The following is a 19,834-nucleotide window of genomic DNA, read 5'->3' on the forward strand; positions in this document are numbered from 1 at the left end:
CGGGCTGAGAACCAATCAGCATCAGAGATTTATTGCATCATCAGTTACTGGTCAGAGATTCAGTATGAAGAGTCTCTTCTGAAACTTGGATTTCCCTCATTGAAAAGATTATTTTAATTTAATGCTTTAAAGGTTTGATCCAGTTGTATGTGAAATATTTTACTGAGCCCCTATTCTGAGCCACCTCTGTACTAGGCAGTGCTGTGCTCAAAAGTTTGAACCCTTTAGGAGTATTCATGTCTCTCCCTTGAAGACATATGTAATGTTTTGACATATGTAATGTATGTATTTTTAGGAGCTGTGGAAGTGGAAGGATGATGATTGCAAGTCAAGAAACCTTTGATGTGGACCTTAATGTACCATCACTTAGTGTTGTAGACTTGGGGAAATTATTTAACCTTAACCTTGAAATGAAGGCACTGCATTCTTTCTCATACTTCAATAGGAACTGTGGTATGATTCTCTGGACAGATCAAGGAGCAGCATTCCATAGTAACTGATGATATGACAGAATTAAAGCTGTTGATTGGAGAGTACAGTGTGTATCTCCTTATGGGTAGGGGGGTCTCTAATAAACTAAAGGAAATTGAAATTTAGTCATTAACTTAACCTGAGTGAAAAGGTTTTTCAAGTTTATTTCCTGATGCTGTTATTGAGTTTGTAGGTATCTCCAGAATATGCATAGAGAAGAGGCTTAGAACATGATCTATGTGGAATGGAGGGTCTTGAAATTTCCTTTATATAGCACTTAACCTAACAAAGTGATAAGCCCAACTATCCAAATCAAAGTATGCGGGGAGCTGAGAAATTGGTAAAGGACTCTAAGTCAGCTGCTAGCATAACAGCTCTGCTTTAGAATAATTAATATTTAATGTGGCAAATGTGTTCAATCCATACTCCTGGATCCCGCTCTGATTTCCTCACTTTATTGGGACTATGTCTCTTTTTATGCACAATGTCTCTTTTTTTTTTTAAGATTTTATTCATTTATTTGACAGAGAGTTCACAAGTAGGCAGAGAGGCAGGCAGAGAGAGAGGAGGAAGCAGGCTCCCTGCTGAGCAGAGAGCCTGATGCAGGCCTCTATCCCAAGACCCTGGGATCATGACCTGAACCGAAGGCAGAGGCTTAACCCACTGAGCCACCCAGGCTCCCTTATGCACCTTTTCTTGCTTTATCTTAAGGAGAGGTATAAGAGGCTGGTGCTAATGAATACATTATAGAATATCCAGGAAATAGAACACAATATAATTAGTCTTTGATGTAACCATATGGTTTTAAACATATATTTCTACCTTTAGATAATTATTATTATACATTATATTTAATAAAATCTAATATCTCAGATTTGGAATGGACTTATTTTTAAGATTTATTTTATTTTGTTATTTATTTGAGAAAGAGAGAGAGAACAAGAAAGGGCGGAGGGAAAGAGAGAAGCAGACTCCCCACCAAGCAGAGAGCCCAAACCAGGGCTTGATCCCAGAAAACTGAGATCATGACCTGATCCGAAGGCAGATGCTTAACCAACTGAGCCACCCAGGCACCCCCAGAATGAACTTTAAAGGGCAACTATCTATCTAAAGTCCTGCATTAATTCACATTCTACCATAGTCTGATAAGTAGTCCTTCTTCATGGACGAGAACTCACCATGTTGCAATAAAAATGACTGATATTAATTAAGCAAATTTTGAGTATTTTACATTGTACCCAGAATTATATAAGGCTTTTTAGACATATTTATATTTAATTCTCACATCATCTCAGTAATCTGAGTGCCCCTTGCATTGCTACAGACGGAAAGAATAAAATGATGGATGATGTTAAACAACTTTGGCAAGGATACAAGTCAAGTAAATAGTGTGTTCCAGATTGAGCCAAGTTATATATGAGTCTAAATTCCACAACCCTAGCCATTACATCATACCACCTCACATTCAGTTTCTGAAAAGAATAGTGCCCACTATGTTGAAATTATTCTAACACTTTAATTCATGATTATGCATATCTATCTGACTACTCCTTTTAATGAAAGACAGAACTTTATATAAATTGAGGCAATTACTGTGTAGTAATTCTAGTTCCTTCAAAAGATTCCTCTCATCACCATCATTACTTTCCTCTGGAAATGACAAAATTTGCATTTATCTTATGTAATGCCTCCCAAAGCTCCCACGCAAGTCTCCTTCCTATTAAAAGTAACAGTAGTTCCAAATTCCTAAATCTAATCTATTGTTCTCAATTATTATTTCAGATTTCTCAGCATAATTTATTGCAAATTTAAATAAGTCAGAATCAAATAAAAATTTTATCTCACATACTTCAAAAAAATGTATTTCTGTTAATGTAGAAACTTCAAAATAGCTTGTAGAAGGTAGGTAGAAGTCATTATTGTCTCTGGATGTCAGAAGAAACTATGTCCCTAGACCCCAGTGATAATTCAATACTGCTGGAAGTTATATAATTGCAACCAGGAGGATGCCATATTTAATTTTAGAAATGAAAATCATAACTTACTCAGAATTAACTACCTATAACAATGATAATCTGGAAGAGCCAAACTAAAGTTCACTTTAGATTAGAAAAGGAACAGCAAAAAAAATAAATTCTATATCAAGAACATACTGAAATATTGAACACATTGAAATATCAAAGAAAACAATATCAAAACTCGTCCATATAAATTTGACAATTTATAAATCATACACATTTATTTTTTAAAAGAATAAGCAAGCAACTATGTCCTAAATTCTGTAGTTGTATACATTTATGAGTAAGAAAGTGTGTTGCTTTAAATAATATATATTTCACACTTTTCTTCAATATTAATTCAGTATAAAGAAAGTTCAGGTAGACCAATATAGCAACTTCTACCAAACCATCAATCCTACAGGTGTCCAGGCTGAACTTCACCTGAAGCAAAAGGAGAAACAGTGTATGAGAAGTGTCAAGTAAGAACTTATTTCCTGAGTAAAAGACAGTTAACGTGGTTTCTAGAAGAGTGGTTATCAGTACAGAAGTTCTACAGTCTCTGTTCCTGATACATGAAGTCATAGGTTTGTTTTCATTGGTAATAAATCAAAACAGTCTTAAGAACACACAGGTGACATCAGAAGCACAAACTGTTGTTGAAGACAGACAGGTTGAAATATGTAGCATTACAGAATGTCTTGAGTCCTACCAGTTGTCACAGAATGGGACTCAATTGTGGTAAGCCTGAAAAGCTGCAGTACATCTGGGAAAATCAGCTCTTAATTATCAGCAATCCAGACTGTGCATCACTTGTCCAAGTAGTCTCAAAATATTCTCGGTAGTTCTCAAAAGCTATGACCATGCATATGGAACTTAAAAGGGGTTGCTTTATATAAGAAAAAATAGTAATAACAGAAGTGGATAAACAGGGCCAATTTCTTCTGCACTGGAAGACATGTATTCTTGACAGAGGACTGTGCCATTTACAGGTCATATTAGCTCTTAGTAGACTTGACAGGATCCCCTCCTGTGAGATCTCATCAGCAATGTCTTCCATTGAGTAACTTTGAATGAAGCCAGTCTTTACACTGTGGCATTATGTAAGTCAGTGGACAGGGCTTCTTCAACTCGTGAATGTCATTCTTTGACTCAACTTATCTGTGTTGTAAAATACTTAACACAGCACACTTTTTTAGAACCAGAGTGTTTGCCATTGAGTACTCACAGGGAGAATATCTAGAATTCTCATAAACCCGTCATTAATATTGTATATAGGAAGAGTTTTCTTTTCTTTCTCTTTGTTCTAGGTCATGTTTTAATTGTGCTGTAGCAAAGTATTTACCTCTCATCTAGTGCAAATACTGTCCAGATTATTTTTCAAAATTCTGCTTTGTTGTTTGACTAGCCAACTGTGCATTGATTCTAGTTGCATGCCTAGAATGTTGTCTGTTTTATTCAAAACTAATAATAAAATCTTTTAGCTATTTTACTAATAGTTCAGTAGTCTATCCCCCTATAGATGAGCAAGTTTCCACCCTGAAAAGTAAATTTTTAGTAATTATTCTCCCCTAGGGGGAGAAAAAGACTTTGTTTTGTAGTTTCTTCCTACATGGCGTTCCTGTCAAACAGAGCAACTCTTTCAATATTGTAGAGCAATTCTGAGAACATTAGGATACACAACTCTCAATAATTATTGCTGGAATCCATATTTTGGTCATCGATTCATTTCACAGTTTACACAAACAAGATATAGGAGTATAACTTAGCTCTATTACATTTCCACCTAGAGATGCTAAAGATGATTTGGGTACAGTGACAACCTTTAGTTTTTATAGTTCAGAATTTAGTACCTGACCTTAAAGAAAAAGTTTTCAGATGAATCACGTCAGTTGTTAAAATAAGATCCAAGGGGTCGTTTAGGAAAAAAAAAAATTTATATTAACCAGAGAAAAAGTGTTTTCTAATAACCACAGCAGAAGATAACATAAGGACACTTGAAGGTTTAAGCTTCTCCAGAGGTGAGGGATCCTTACTGCTTTTATAGCTTCTAAACTATGAAAACCACAAAAACATTAAAAAGGATCCATCCTATAGGCAATTGATTCTGCCATGTAAGCAAAATACATAGCTGTTGGTTTATTTTCCACCTAGAACAGCAGTTAAACACTAAATTATTTTAACTGTCAACATTTCCTTCAGTGCTGTTGCTGGCATTAATTGCAATATCATCAAAATCAACCATGGTCTTTGTATCTATAGTTTTTTAGCCATGTGACTTCCAATCATCAGAAACAACTTCCTCCTCATCCTCCTACATGAACAATTCAATGGAGTGTTTACATAGATTTCTAAGGGTGACTCTAGTTTCCCTCTCTATTAGTTAAAAAGAGAATCACTACCATGACAAAGATTTAAACAAAGTGAGTTGTAAAATTCTGGGTGGTTTTAAGAAGTTCAGGTAGACCATGAAATGTTGGGAGAAATTTATGATTTGCTGTAATCTTTAGCATACCTCTGGCAGATCACAGTTATAATATCACCTGTGAAGTCTAAATATAAAACTTCTTGGGAAAGTGAAGAGACATAATCAAACTCTCCATAGTTTTCCTAACCAAGAAGTGTTGGGAGTTGTGGCTACAATTTCAGTTTCATTCAACCAACTATAAAATCAGGAAAATTAGCAAAATTAGCAAAATTTAGGCTGATCTCATAAGTGCACAAATTGATAGTCCTCTCTGTATTGGACCTCCAGATTTGAAGTTTATAACCAGGGGAAAAAAATCAGAACCCTTCCAGAATGCAATCTAATATAGATTGAATGCAATCTAATATAGAAAAATATCCTTGGTAGTTATGCCAATATCCTTAGCTGTGTCTGAGTATTATCCCCAGACCAAACAAAAAATGGTATCTAAGATTGACAGTAGGGTAGTAAAGAAATGTTCTCTAGCTTAAGAAGCCTAATGCAAAAGGAAACCTTTTCTCTAAGTTCCTCAAAAGAAGCATCTCTGAATCCCAGCCACTGTGTGAAGTTGAAAGTTGAGAGGTGTCTTTCCATTATCATCTTCAATTCATTTCCCCATCTCAAACATGGAGCATTACAGATCATATATTTTGATAATGTTTATATTACAAAAACGCTCAAAAGAGACGGGTCACAGTGTTCTGATCTTCAAAATAGCACATGTGGCAAACATGAAAAGAAACAGTTATTAACTTGAAAGGCAATTTTGTTACCATTAGTCATTACAGCACCTTTCCCCCCAGCCCAGCCAGCCCAGTAACTTAAGAAGACTGCTATATAGATATCCTATAGCCATATGCAATCACCACTTGACAGAGGATGCAAATTCCACTGTGGTAACCATGGTAGCCATGAACTGGTCATAAGTCAATAGTCCCTCTAGTAAAAACTGAACCTGTGCCTCAGCCAGCCAGCCAGACTCTTCTCCAGGTACTGAGGACACTGAAGAGCAGGGAATTCGAAACACAGGACACTGAAGATGCTTCACAAGCACTGATGATGATGCTTACCTCTTCTGAATATAGCTTCCAGAACCAAGGAAACACCAATTGACATGTTCTAGAAACTCCATATATACCAAGCAAACATAGTAGACATACTTTAGTAAAACCATAGAATACCTAAGATAAAGAAATCTTAAAGCAGCAGGGTTGGGGGTGGGGAAGGAATGCAGATTATCTTCAAAGAGAAAAATTTAGATGAATCGCTGACTTTTCTTCAGCAATAATGAAAACCAAAAATAGTACAGTGTTGTTTTCATGGTGTCTAATAAAAAATAACTGCCCACCTGGAATTTTATACCCAATGACTCTATTTTTCAAGAATGAGGAAGACAGGGGTACCTGGGTGGCTCAGAGGGTTAAGCCTCTGCCTTCAGCTTAAGCCATGATCTCAGGGTCCTGGGATGGAGCCCAGCAGCTGGCTTTCTGCTCAGAGGGGAGCCCGCTTCCCTGTCTCTCTCTGCCTGCCTCTCTGCCTAGTTGTGATCTCTCTCTCTCTGTGTCAAATAAATAAATAAAATCTTAAAAAACAAAACAAAATTTAAAAAGCATGAGGAAAACATTTTCAGATGAACAAAAATCAAGATAATTTGCCTCCAATATATTTTAATGAAGAAAATTATAAATTATGTACTTCACACAGAAGGAAAGTAACCCCAGATGGAAAGTCTGGGATGAAATGAGGAATGAAGAACAAAGACAGTGGTAAATATGTGGACCATGCTAAAATATCTCAATTTATAAAATAGTATTGATTATCTTGTGAAGTTTTAAAATAATGTATAATTTAATACTCAAAACAGTAAAATATAAATTGAGAGAGAGTATAAGGTGTTAAATCACTTCAAGATCCTTGTATTGGTTTTCTTCTTTTTTTTCAAAGTAGAAATAATTATCATCCATATAAGTTATCACATATTCCAGAGCATAGAAGAGGCTGATTTTATGTGTTGCTTCAGACTTGAGAAGTACTAACACCAAATCACACTTAACAATGTAGGCTTAGGCTCAGTCTCTTTCTCTTTCTTTCTAACGTGTGAGTAATATAATATAATATGTGAATTCCTGGGATCAGTCCCATTCAAATCATGAACCAAGAATGTATACAAACTAGTACCAGTAGCATTAAGTATTGCACTGGTAATTCTAGCCAATGAGAGATATTTGGAAGAGTAAGCAAATCCCAAACTCATAAACTTTCCCTTACACTCAGAGTACCCTTTTGAAAAGTAAAATAAAAATTCAATTACTTTAATATTAATAAACTGTGTCCAATTAATACTGAAATAAGAAATATTCTAAATATTATGAAGAAATTCTATTACTTTATTAAACAAAAATGTGTGTAATTCCAAATAAGGAAATCAAAACAGGAACTCCCCAGCATTCCTTCTGGGAATCACTCTGTCAATATAAATATATATATATATATTTTTTAAAATATTCTGATTCATGATGGTGTCCTGGGATCACACACTGAACTCTTTTTTTGTCCTAAGATTTAATTTTAATAGCAAGAATCCATTTAAAAGGTGATTTAATAATGTCATATAAATAAATAACTATCTGTGGGTGTGGTTGGGAAGAGAATGGGTAGGGCTCATCATCAACGAAAATTTCAAAAGTTACAAGAAACCAAGGTAGGGGGAAGAAATTCTCAGATGTATGGGAGATGAAGACACACTCTCAAATAACTTCTGGAGGTATAGCCTAGGGGAGACATGTATGGAATATGTGTCTGTTCCCATCTATACCCATCAATACTCCTTTCACTGCTCCCACCCAAATGCAGACTATTATCAAAAAAGAATTGGGGTTCAAGGATGGCACCAACCTGACATTTTTCTTGAGTATGTATAAACCACTAAACATATATATAAATATTTATATGCATAAAAATATGAGTACTTTTAAACAAAAAGCCTTGGAAAACTGAGAATATTTTTGTGGATATTGGAGCATATAAAAGAAAGTAAGTGTGGAAAAAGGAGGTGGAGAGGAAACATTTCCCGGAGTGCAAATGTTGGGGAGAAGGCATGAGAGCTGGGGAAAAAACTGAGCATTGTGTTCTGTAACTAAGAACATGCATGGTAGGGGCGCCTGGGTGGCTCAGTGGGTTAAAGCCTCTGCCTTTTGCTGAGGTCATGATCCCAGGGTTCTGGGATCAAGCCCCACGTTGGGCTTTCTGCTCAGCAGGGAGCCTACTTCCTCCTCTTTCTCTGCCTGCCTCTCTGCCTACTTGTGATCTCTGTCTGTCAAATAAATAAATAAAATCTTTTAAAAAAAAGTAATAATTCAGTGTTGATATTGAATATGGACAGTGAATAATGTGAAAATAATGAGAAAGTATTGAGACAAGATTAATGATTCCTGGGACACCTGGGTGGCTATTGGTTGGGCCACTGTTTTCAGCTCAGGTCATGATCCCAGGGTTCTGGGACCAAGTCCCAAGTCGGATCCTTGCTCGTCGGGGAGCCTGCTTCTCTCTCTGCCTCTGCTTGCTTGTGCGTACTCCCTCTCTCTCAATCTGACAAATAAATAAATAAATAAAATCTTTAAAAAAAAAAAAAGATTAATGATTCCCACAGGACTTTCTAGGAAAGTTCATGACCAGGACCCTAAAATAAGTACAAAATAAGTAAAATAAGTACATGGTTAATTTCTGCTCCTCCTCCTCCCCCTCCTCCTCCTCCTCCTCCTCCTCTTTTCTTCTTCTCCTCTTTTTCTTCTTCTCCTTCTCCTTCTTCTTTTTTTAGAGAGAGAGATTGAGCAGGGGAGGGGCAGAAGGAAAGGGAGAGAGAGAATCTTAAACAGGTTCCATAACCAGTTCAGAGCCTGACACAGTGTTTGATCTCACAACCCTGAGATTACACATCTGCAAAGGCAAATCTCCAAAGATCACACGTCACTCCAAAGTGAAAATGAACTTTTGGGATGTCATCAAGATCAAAAGCTTCTGCACAGCAAAGGAAACAGTCAACAAAACAAAGAGGCAACCCACAGAATGGGAGAAGATATTTGCAAATGATACTACAGACAAAGGTCTGATATCCAAGATCTATAAAGAACTCCTCAAACTCAACACCCAAAAAACAGATAATCATGTCAAAAATGGGCAGAAGATATGAACAGACACTTCTCCAAAGAAGACATACAAGTGACTAACAGACACTTGGAAAAATGACACATTGTCGTTAGCCATCAGGGAAATTCAAATCTAAACGACATTGAGATACCACCTTACACCAGTTATAATGGTAAGGATTAACAAGACAGGAAACAACGAATGTTGGAGAGGATGTGTAGAAAGGGGAACCCTCTTACACTGTTGGTGGGAATGCAAATTGGTACAGCTACTTTGGAAAACAGTGTGGAGATTCCCCAAAAAATTAATTTAAAAATTAATTTAAAAAATTAAAATAGAGCTACCCTATGACCCAGCAATGGCACTACTGTGTAGTTACCCCAAAGGTACAGATGTAGTGAAAGAAAACGTGGTCCATATATACAATGGGATATTACTCAGTCATCAGAAAAGATGAATACCCAACTTTGTTATCAACATGGATGGGACTGGAGGTTATTATGCTGAGTGAAATAAGTCAAGCAGAGAAAGTCAATTGTCATATGGTTTCACTTACTTGTGGAACATAAGGAACAACATGCAGGACATTAGGAGAAGGAAAGGGAAAGTGAATTGGGGTAAATCAGAGGGGGACACAAACCATGAGAGACTGTTGACTCAGAAAGAAACTGAGGGTTTTGGGGGGGTGGGAGATGGGTGAGCCTGGTGGTGGGTATTTTTTTTTTAATGTTCCAAGATTCATTGTTTATGCACCACACCCAGTGCTCCATGCAATAGGTGGCCTCCTTAATACCCACCACCAGGCTCACCCATTCCCCCACCCCCTCCTTTCCAAAACCCTCAGTTTTTATATTCCATTGTATATATGGACCATAGCTTCTTTATCCATTTGTCTGTTGAAGGGCATCTTGGCTCTTTCCACAGTTTGGCAATTGTGGCCATTGCTGCTATGAACATTGGGATACATATGGCCCTTCCTTTCACTACATCTGTATATTTGGGATAAATACCCAGTAGTGCAACTGCCAGGTCATAGGGTAGCTCTATTTTTAACTTTTTAAGGAATCTCAACACTGTTTTCCAAAATGGCTGCACCAATTTGCATTACCTCCAACAGTGTAAGAGGGTTCCCCTTTCTACACATCCTCTCCAACATTAGTTGTTTCCTGTCTTGTTAATCTTTGCCATTATAACTGGTGTAAGGTGGTATCTCAGTGTGGTTTAGATTTGAATTTCCCTGATGGCTAACGATAATGTGTCATTTTTTCATGTATCTGTTACCCATTTGTGTGTCTTCTTTGGAGAAGTGTCTGTTCGTGCCTTCTGCCCAATTTTTGACATGATTATCTGTTTTTTGGGTGTTGAGTTTGAGGAGTTCTTTAAAGATCTTGGATATCAGCCCTTTGTCTGCAGTGTCATTTGCGAATATCTTCTCCCATACTCTGGGTTGCCTCTTTGTTTTGTTGACTGTTTCCTTTGCTGTGCAGAAGCTTTTGATCTTGATGAAGTCCCAAAAGTTCATTTTTGCTTTTGTTTCCTTTGCCTTTGGAGACATGTCTTGAAAGAAGTTGCTGTGGCCACTGTCAAAGAGGTTACTGTCTATGTTCTCCTCTAGGCTTTTGATAGATTCCTGCCTCACGTTGAGGTCTTCATCCATTTTGAGTTTATCTTCGTGAATGGTGTAAGAGATTGGTCGAGTTTCATTCTTCTATACATAGCTGTCCAATTTTCCCAGCACCATTTATTGAAAAGACTGTCTTTTTTCCACTGGATATTTTTCCTGCTTTGTTGAAGATTATCTGACCATAAAGTAGAGGACCCATATCTGTGCTCTCTACTCCATTCCATTGGTCTATGTGTCTGTTTTTGTGCCAGTACCATGCTGTCTTGGTGATCACAGATGGTGGTGGGTATTAAGGAGGGCACATATTGCATGTAGCACTGGATGTGATACATAAACAATGAATCTTGGAACACTGAAGAAATAAAATAAAATTAAAATTAAATAAAAATAAAATAGAATTGGAGGCTTAACTGACTGAGCCACCCAGGTGCCCCAATGTTAGCCTTTCTTACTGCACAGACTCTGGCATTTGGCATGGGAAAGTGAAGAAAGAAAAGAATTTCAACGGGGTCTGAAATAGATAATTTGATGAAATACCAGCCTTGAACAAGACTTTTTGTGGATATATTGAGAAGTAGGGACAAGTAGAAATAAAAGAAATCTAAAAGATCCAAACAGCCAGCATCTAGAGAATATTTTTTTGATAAATGAATTACGAAATCAGGAGCATCAGAAATCATCTGGTACATGATGCTGGGAACAGTTAACCACCGTTCAGTAGTCAGTTCACACTCCCATTTTCCAGGAAGAAATGGTTATCTATTTCTACATGGGAGAAATTGTTGGAGTCACACAGGGTGACAGCAGTAGACAGTATTTTGGTGAAAAGATAATTTTGTGGCGCAGATTATCCATACCTAGTATCCTTACAATTAGAAAAATATTCCTGATATATATCCCTTATATTTTTTGTTGCAGTGATTCAATTCAGTAAATTTTAGCTGATAATACACTACATGCATATTTACATACATATGTTACTTAGTTGGAGATATGTAATTCACAAAAAGTTTACTGAGGGCTTCCTATGTGTGCAGAATTCTTCCAATGCTAAGGATTCATATAGGTAGTTTAGATTCTACTTTTAAGGAAACTGAAGTCCACCGTAAAGATAGACATATAAAATTAATATAAGATAATGTGACAAAATCTACAATAGATACATTTGTTTTAAAAAAATCAAAACACAAATTGATGACATTAATTTTCAAGATGAAATGAAATGGTTAAAATTAAATAAAAGTATATCCTTTACAGTAAAGTGGAACATTACTATAGATGTGAGTTCTAGAGGAAGTGAGACAGAGCATGGAGAGGAGGTTGTGTTTCTGGTTGGCTGGAGACTAGCAGGGGGCCAGGAACAACAGTGAAAAACCTGTGTGTGGGGAAGGGGTGGTCAGGAGGTGGTAGAGAACATGCAGTCCTGACTGATATGAATTGAGATTCCTCCTTAAGTAATGCTGGGAGATCAGAGTGGATGTGCAGGATTGAACTATGCTGCGAAAGGTATTGAAAAATTGGTGAAGAAGTAACGTCTGTTAGAAAGATGGGAGTAGGAGCAGAAAAAAAATATTAACTAAGAATATTTATAGCAATCTAAGGTTAGTCATGAGGGATTGAGCAGAAAGACTAGCATGATAGCAATAGGAATGGACATATAAAAATGGACAATAGGAATACCATGCATTTGAGGGGGCGGTGAATAAGGAAAGAACCTGAGGTTTTTTTAAAAGAATGTATTTTCTTTCCTTTTGGAAATAACATCCAAAGGATCAAACTTTGTATTGATGTGTTAGTTTGTGGGTGAGACATTTTGGATAAAGGGGGGGAGGGGTATGTTGAAAATCTTCATCTTTCTCAGATAATTGTTTTCTCTCTGTGTCCAATGGTGATAAAGAATGAGGCAGCATCACTTATTTCTAGCAGAGCCACCTGACCAGAAGGTCTTATTGAAAGTCTGAGATAGAAGTCAGGGGAGGGCAGGACAACTAAGTTAGATGTGGATAAGAAAGGCTAAATATTTCCTGTATGGAGTTATTTAAGACATAATTAGGTGGTTAGCTAGGAAAGGGTACCTGTAGAGTAAAGCAAAATGTGGAGTGAGGATTGGAGGAACTAGGCATTTAGAATGACACAGATGTGATGCCTGGTTTTTCATGCCTATGTAGGAAGTCCCTGGCTATGATTAAAAAGCACAAATTAAAAGCTCTGATTTTGGTATCTCCCTGCTATTCTTGTCATAAAAGAGAAGGGGGGCGGTTCCTGAGTGGCTCGGTCAATTGAGCATCTGACTTGATTTTGACTCAGGTCGTGATCTCAGGGTCCTGGGATCGAGCCCCACATGGGGCTCTCCACTCAACAGGGGAGTCTGCTCCAGGATTCTCTCTCCCTCTGCTCCTCCCTCCACTCATGCTATCTCTCTCTCTATCAAATAAATAAATTAAATAACTTAAAATTAAAAAACAAAATGTATAGTTCAGTGTTTTTGTAAAAGAGATGGGGACTATGAAAGAAATCCATAACCCCAATTCCAGTTGCAGACATATGAAGGGGTAAGTAAATAAAGAATGTGTAGTTTCTGCCAGCCACTAAGTTATATACTTCTAGGTACCTTATTTCATTTAATTACCTTCATATCATTGCAATAATTATAGTGTATCACCTCATAATATCAGTTAGCAGCTACATCCCTAGCACATTTAAAAATGTTGACCACTCATAGGACTCAATAAATAGTGATTACTAGGATCTGGTCAGGAAAGTAAATATTTTACATTTTTAACACTATAGTGAAATAGACCACACATATTAAAAAAAAACACATAAAGCAAAAATGTACAACTTATTTGATTATTATCATGCCAACATCCATGGAAAGCCCCAGATCAAGGCACAGAACATTGGGCCAAAGCCCTACAAGCCCATCATGTGCCTCTTCACATCCCTACCAAGAGAATTCACTATCCAGACTTGTATAGCAATCACTTCCTGACTTCTGGGTATATCTTTGCAATGTGTTATTTATCTCTAAGCATGCTTAGTAGCACTACATAAATTAACTCATATGCACATTCACTTTTGTACCCTAATTGTTTTCAACTGAGCAGCCAGGAAAGCATAGTCTTGTCAGTAAATGCTGTTGGATCAGCTGGAAATCTTCATTGAAAAAAATAAATGAAATTTGACACCTATCTCACACCATACACAAATTAATTCCAGTGGAAATTTATTTCTATATGTGAAAAGCAATACAATAAAACCTTCAGAAAATACTATTAAGAGACTATCTTTATGACTTTGAAGTTGAAAATAATATCAAGGGGCACCTGGGTGGCTCAGTGGGTTAAGCCTCTGCCTTCGGCTCAGGTCATGATCCCAGGGTCCTGGGATTGAGTCCCACATCAGACTCTCTGCTCAGCAGGGAGCCTGCTTCCCCCTCCCTCTCTCTGCCTGCCTCTCTGCCTACTTGTGATCTCTGTCTGTCAAATAAATAAATAAAATCTTTAAAAAAAAAAAGAAAATAATATCAAACATAAGATCCAAAGCTCATTAGTCATAAAGAAAAGATTAGCCAGCAGTCACCAATATAACATTTAAATGAGGACAGTAAAAACTTACTGCACACAACTAAAGAGTGTCGTGGAATACACTAGGAAAACTGATGCGGATCTTCAATGAGCATATGACACTACTGGGTTTCAATATTTTTGGTTAGGAAAAAGAGAAATAAGACAATAGAAGAGCACACCCTCAGATGCTTTGGAAATCACTAAAGAGAAAGGTGCAGTTAATCTATGAAGCAAGATGATCTTTAGGAAGGTAATGAACTGAAATGTACAAGCAGAGAGGGGTGAGGAGAGTGGCATGTCAGCAATGACCTCCCTAATCATCAAATCCAAAGTCAAAGAAGGAAACTCTTCCTTAATATCCACCTTCATTTCTCCTTGATGCAATGAAATCAATTAAATAATAAATTTTACCTGATCACCTACAAATGTCAAGCATTATGCTAATTACTATGTGAACTATACAAGCCTGGATATAATTGGTGAAATTCAAAGAGCAAATATTTTTTGACCACCTCCCATGTTCAAAGGAGTGTGCTAGGGACTAGAAATATAAAGATGAAGATCGCAGGAAGATCAATATCTACTAGAATAAAAAGAAACACACATAGAACATAAATTCCATGAGTCAGAGACTTTATATTCTTTGTGTCCCATTCTCTCCTCAGTTCCTACAGAAAGTCCTGGTCCAAAGCAGGTGATCATAAATAGTTGCCAAATTAATAAATAATACATTGAGGATAAATATAGGCATTTATAAGTTACAATAAAAATACAAATGGCTATATTTAAAAGTAACAAAACTGTTAAATAGTAGAGAAATGGGATATATTCATATAGTTTGGAATATTGAGAGGAAACTTGAAAATGTAGCTCATTTGCAGAAGTGAGACTTGAGGCAGAAAAGAAGGAGGATGTGATTCAGAAGAACAGCAGGGGAAAAGAACAATCATGAGGCACATGAGCAAAGCAGTACTAGGTGGGGTGAATTAATGTAAGGAGCGACTCTGATTGACCGAGTGAACATTCAGATTAAAGAACAGTGTGGGATAAGAGCAGATATGCAGAGAGGACCTGCTGTAAGAGAGGCCTTGGAGGCCGAGCAAAGCAGATAGTTCTTTAGGAAGGTGATGAACTGACACATACTGAAATACACTGCATGTATAAATGCAAAGCAGCAAAATCAACTGTTGGTAACCCAGGTGTCTTGGAGGCATAGGAAGAGCATCAAGACTAGGGAGGCGACAGTGAGACTAGAGGGCTGACATTAGTGAATGTCTTGTGTCTTCATGAACTTGTACAAGGTGCTCCTATAGGATGAATAGGAAGGAAAATGTAAAGCTTTTTCTTTTTCTTTGTCTTCCTCTTTCAAGAGTAGCATCCAAAGGCTCGGACCTTGAACCTCAGCCTGCTTCTCTACCCCAGATCCTAGTTTCTTTCTTTTAGGATGAAGCAGGTCACTTTTCTGGACAAAGTCACTACTAAAAGTTCTCACTACTTCAGTTTCTTTCTTACAATCAGTGGGTGAAGTAACATGACTTGTCTTCACCAAATGATGCTACTTCAATAGTTCTAGCATTATTCTGGTTTCAAGAACTTGTGTGAGGTAGAGTAGGGACAGATCAGCTACGAGGAGAGAGGAAGACCTAACACAGGGACTTTGTGGTAAGAAACAGGATATGGCTCTGTAGATTGTCAAAGACTTCCCACATTTGGTTTGTAAGCATGATTTAGATGGGTGTAGAGGGCTATAATCAGGATACTTGTTCCTTTTCAGGCATTGTTGGAAAGCCCCTGGCCAGGGTTAAATGGAAAGGAAATTGCTGTGATGCTAGTGTCTCATTGCTGGAAAAAATTAATCTCTGTAGTGAAAAGAAGATTGAAAGGAGAGAGGAGGGAGAGAGTAAGGATGGGGGGACAGAGAGAGAGAGATTAAGGACCATCACTTCACTTGCTGGTTATCATGAGAAAGTGCAGGGGTGATGATGGAAAATGCAATCAATAGTTTTGGGGCCTGATTGGGCATTTTTAAATTATCTCATTTACTCTTTACAAAAACTCTGCAAATAAAAATTTATACCATTTGTGGAAATATTAGTAGGAATGTGAGAATTATAGCTTGATTTCAAAAAGAAAAAAAATTATTTGTGGGAAATAAATTTAGTTCAACTGTAAATTTAGTACAACTGTATTAGTGCTGCAATCAGACAGAGCATTCTTTAAGGTGCTGGCATTACAAGGATGAATGGGATCTGTAGATCTTATTTCATAAGAGTTCAGATCCTACATAATCGTGCTATAATATACTGCAGTAAGAATTGCAATAAATTTGGGATGCCTGGGTGGCTCAGTTGGTTGGACGACTGCCTTCGGCTCAGGTCATGATCCCGGGGTCCGGGGATCGAGTCCCACATTGGGCTCCCAGCTCCATGGGGAGTCTGCTTCTCCCTTTGACCTTCTCCTTGCTCATGCTCTCTCTCACTGTCTCTCTCTCAAATAAATAAATAAAATCTTAAAAAAAAAAAAAGAATTGCAATAAATTTGTTTATGACATACAGTGAGTAAATTGGTAGAGTCAAGAGTTTTCAGAAGTGGGCAGAATTTGTTTACATGTTTTACAAACCTATAAGAACCTTCAAATTTAAAGACTGGAGCTCTCTGTGTATACGAAATAGTAAGACTCATAGAAAAGAGAAAGGGGATATATCTCAGATTGATTATGAGAACAGAAGGGGCAAAGAGAAAACAATGAAATAATATGGAGAACAATAAAGGATAAAGGATAAAGGATGCAGGCAGGGAGAAGAGTCCTGCCTGGTGTCAGAGAAAAGTCTTCCTCAGGAAATGAGAACAGATAGAGTGGAACCACTCTAGGAAAGCAAAGGAATTGTACAGCTGCAGATAGAAACGGAAACAAACCAAAAAGTCATTTTGGTAATTCCAGTGTAGTGACAAGGCTAAGAAGTGACAGTTGGAATGGAGGTTTAGGACTTGCTAAGCATTAAAATTTTCATAGTCATTCTATGAAACAACATTTGATCAAGAGGAGAAAATGAGTCCTTCTAGAAGGAATTCGTCTTCTTTCTTTTCAACCAGCACCTACAGGCTTAGCCCTCAAACCTAGAATCCGACTCATCAGTTCAGGTTCAGGTTAATGCCTTCTTGGGACAGTATTTCAGCTCTTGCACTGAGGCATTTTAAGAAAGGAAATTCCTCCTGGAAATCCCCATCCCTTTATTGACATTTCTCTTCAACCAATAGGGATAGAAAATGAAACAGCATCACTTGTCTCTAGCAGAAGTATCTGCTACACAGGTCTGATCTGATCCAAGGTTCCAGAGAGAAGATGAAACAGAAGCAGGATGATTGATACAAATGAGAGGAATGGCTGACCACTTAGTTTCATGGAAAGAAATGATATGTCATGTTGGAGAACCAAGAAACCACACTTTATAATTGTGAAGCAGAGCAGAGAGTGAGGATCTAGCTATTTAGTGTTGGGTGGAGCGGGGGGAGGGTACCTGATATTTTTCATGCATCTGTGGAAATCCCCTGATCAGTTTTAAAAGAGAAAGAAATGGCTATGACATTCAGCATTCCCTGCTAGTGATGCATGACTACCTGTGGTGGACGAGATGGAAATTGTGAAAAAAATCCATGATGACCTGCTGGTTGTCATATGACGATCTGAGGGAAAGTCACAATATCACATACTGATTAATTTGTTCTAGAAGGCAGCACTTCCAGATATATTATCTCTCAATTAACTGTCATGACATAATAACATTATATATACTATATACATGGAGTATATAATATATATATAAATATATAAATGTATGTGTGTGTGTATATATGTTGTCAATAACAGCACAAAGGAAATAGGAGGGAACACAATTATAATGGGCTAAGGAAATTATAATAGATTGTAAATAATTATTTACAATCAATATATATTTATAACAATATACAGTTGGTTTTTCAACATTAATAGATGTAATATTAACACCACATAAAAGAGGAAGGGGGAATAGAGATTTGTAGAAGGAAAATTTATATATAGATATAGATATGGATATAGATATAGATATATCTCAAGCTAGCATGATACTGAATAGATATAGATATAACTAACAAAATTAAAATGTTACATTAGGAAATATTTACTCTATTTAAAAGAATAGTAGAGGTACTGTAGAGAAACAGACACACCACATAGAAAACATAAAAGTAATGTGGCAGATATAAATTCAACTATATAAAAAATAACATTAAATGTGAATGGATTTAAAATCTATCAAAAGGGAGAGATAATCAGACTGGACAAACAATTGTCCAACTGTATGCTGTCTATAGGAGACCCACTTTATATTAAAAAACAAAAAGAATAAAGATAAAAGAATAGAAAGGGTATATTATGGAAGCAGTAACCAGAGGAAAGCAGGAATAGCTATACTAACAGACAAAACAGATGTTAAAACAAAAATATCTTACCAGAGACAAAGAGAGCATTTTATAATGATGAAAGGAAGCTGTAACAATTATAAACATATATGCATCTAATAATAGAATATCAACTACATGAAATAAAACTTGACAGAAATGAAGGGAGAAATAGACAAAAATAATACTCTAAGACTTTAATACTCTACTTTCAATAATGGGAAGAACAATTAGAGAGAGGATTTAGAACTTCGCTAAAATTATAAACCAACCAGACCTAACCAACATCTATAGAGCACTCCGCCAAACAAATAAACATTCTTCTCAAGTGCACAGGAAACATTCTCCAAGAGAGATCATGTAGTAGGCCATAAAAAGAACGTCAATAAATTTAAAAGGATAGAAATATTACAAAATATGCTCTCTGACCTCAATGAAGTGAAATTAGAAATCAAATGAGGAAATTTGTGAAAAAATATGTTGAAATTATAAAACACATTCCTGAATAACCAATGGGTCAAAGAATAATCAGAAAGGACATCAGGCAATACTTGAAAATAAATGAAAATGAATGGGGCACCTGGGTGGCTCAGTGGGTTGAAGCCTCTGCCTTTGGCTCGGGTCATGGTCCTGGGGTCCTGGGATCGGGCCCCGCATCAGGCTCTCTGCTCAGCGGGGAGCAGGGAGCCTGCTTCCTCCTCTCTCTCTGCCTGCCTCTCTGCCTAGTTGTGATCTCTGTCTGTCAAATAAATAGATGAAATCTTTTTAAAAAAATAAAATAAATGAAAATGAAAAGACAACATATCAAACCTTATGGGATACAGCTACAACAGTGCTTAGAGGGAAATTTGTAGCTATAAATACCTATATTAAGAAAAAAAGGAATATTTTTAAAAATCAATAATTTAACCTTGCATCCTAAGACACAAAAAGAGAGGCGGGACATCAGAAAAATGGAGAGCTAAGAGGTTCTGACACTTGTCTCCCCAAAAAACAATAAACAACTACAACCAAAATAGCTCTGGGAAATAAGTCTCTGGATTGCAACAAAGAAGCAAAAACACTTGCAAATTTCAAAAAAATGAAGATGGCCACATAGAAAAGTAAAGAAAGCATTTTA

The sequence above is a fragment of the Enhydra lutris genome, unplaced genomic scaffold (genome assembly GCF_002288905.1).
Source record: "Enhydra lutris kenyoni isolate GAN:26980312 unplaced genomic scaffold, ASM228890v2 scaffoldscaffold28, whole genome shotgun sequence".
Classification (NCBI taxonomy): Eukaryota; Metazoa; Chordata; class Mammalia; order Carnivora; family Mustelidae; genus Enhydra; species Enhydra lutris.